Below are 2,154 nucleotides of genomic sequence, written 5' to 3' on the forward strand. Positions count from 1 at the left end.
GTAGTCTAATGATAGTTCCTAATGGCACCAGTCCATCAATTACTCATGCAAATTTGAATTATATTGTTGGTGACAGCATTAGCCTCATTTGCTCTGTCACTTATCCAGACTCTCCTCTTATTGATATTAACACTAATTTAAACATACAATGGCTCAATTCCTCTAATCACACTCTACACTCATATACTGGTATCAATAATAATTCTGAACACACTATCAGCTACACTATCAATAATGTGTCATTATCTGATGCTGGAGAATATACTTGCCAGTACAACATATCAAGTATTAATAATTCATTTGTTCTACCCAGTGATAATATGAGGCATTCAACTAATGTTTTCATTAAAAGTAAGTTATTTGTGTACGTTGCTGTAAAATTAATTTCATCTTCTCAGTTTCTAATGACAAGATCCCAGTGATTAATCTCATTCCTAATCAGTCTGAGTATAATGCTGGTAGTAACATTACCCTCTCATGTTCAGTCACTTATCCATACTCTTCCTACATTGATGTTGATACTAATTTAACTTTACAATGGTTCAATTCATCTAATGACACTCTTAACTCCAGTACAATTATCAATGATAATAATGAACACACTCTTACCTACACTATTAGTAATGCAAGACTATCTGATGCTGGACAATATACTTGTTCCTTCTTCATTAATAGTAGTAACCCTCATATAGTTAATAGCAATACTACCAGAAATTTTACCATCATTAATATAACAAGTAAGAAAATTTGTTCAAAAACTCACTAAATTTTACAATAATTTTAATTTATAGTACCAAATGTTCTGACACCACATACACTTGTCTATCCTTCCAAATCCTACTATAATGTTAATGATAGCATTACTCTCTCTTGCATTATCAATTATACTACTAATCACCTTATTGATGTTAATACTACTGTGAACATACAATGGCTCAATGATAGTCTGGACTCATATACTGAACTCAATGACCACACTAAAGTTGCTGAACACACTTTCAATTACACTATCAATAATCTAAATCTAACTAATGCTGGACAGTATACATGCTCCTTCTTTTTTTATATACCAATGAACAGTGATGTCATAAAGCGCAGTGACATGACTTCTCAATTTATAAACATTACAGTAATGCGTGAGTGAAATTCAGTTTAAAAGTAAAGAGATATTATTTTAAAATTTTAGTTCCCAAAGGTACAATTCCTTCTATAACTATTAGTCAAGATGATCCTCTATTTGGTGTTGGTAGTAAAGCTATCTTGAGCTGTTCAGTTTATTATGCCTACTCCTCATTCATTGATGTTGATACAACAGTACACATTGAATGGAAGCATAATGGAGTGTTATTAGACTCACTATCAGCTAGAAATACATTCTCTAATGTCAGCCTTGACTATCATTTGAGTGATGTCAATAATGAAGAGTATACTTGTGAATCATATCTCAGTGCTACTGATGGTAACCCATTTATCAAAAACAGTAATATAACTAACAATACTATCATTGTTACAGGTTTGTCAATAATTAATTATTGATGTATTCGGTCTGCTTTATATTCTGTAGAAGCCTTAGCTGTACCAGTTGTGGTTGGTTTTATATTCTTTGGAATAATTTTTATAGTAATAATTGGTGTTGTTGCATTAATTATTTGGTAAGTCATCATAGTGAAATGTCATTCTAATGATTATTATTTTAGTTGGTTGAAGATTCGAGGTCTAAAACCATCAGGTGTGAAAGTCAAGAGTAAAGAATTGTATACATTCTCAAGAGAGCTTACCAAAGAAGATACTGATATCACTGAAACCTATGCACTGACGTTAACTGAAGGTTACAATAATACAGATACTATTCCTAAAATTCTTTTCATTACCTTGCATGCATAGCTGGGTTCCACCCTTTAAATATTTTTTTGAATTATGAGCATTTTTTAAATGAGCCAATTTTTGGAAAAGAGCAAAAGCTATATCACAATGGCTCCAAAATCACCCCAAATTTTTATTAAATTTTTAAATACACATTGATGTATATTTATGCTATGTAGAAAGTTTGAGCCAATTCTGAGCTCAGTTTTTTGAGTTATGGCCATTTTAAAAACAAGCCAATTTTAATCAGTATATTGAAATAATTTTTAACTCCTATAGAATCTCTCTATC

This window comes from Amphimedon queenslandica, unplaced genomic scaffold (genome assembly GCF_000090795.2).
Source record: "Amphimedon queenslandica unplaced genomic scaffold, v1.1 AMPQUscaffold_13441, whole genome shotgun sequence".
Lineage (NCBI taxonomy): Eukaryota > Metazoa > Porifera > Demospongiae > Haplosclerida > Niphatidae > Amphimedon > Amphimedon queenslandica.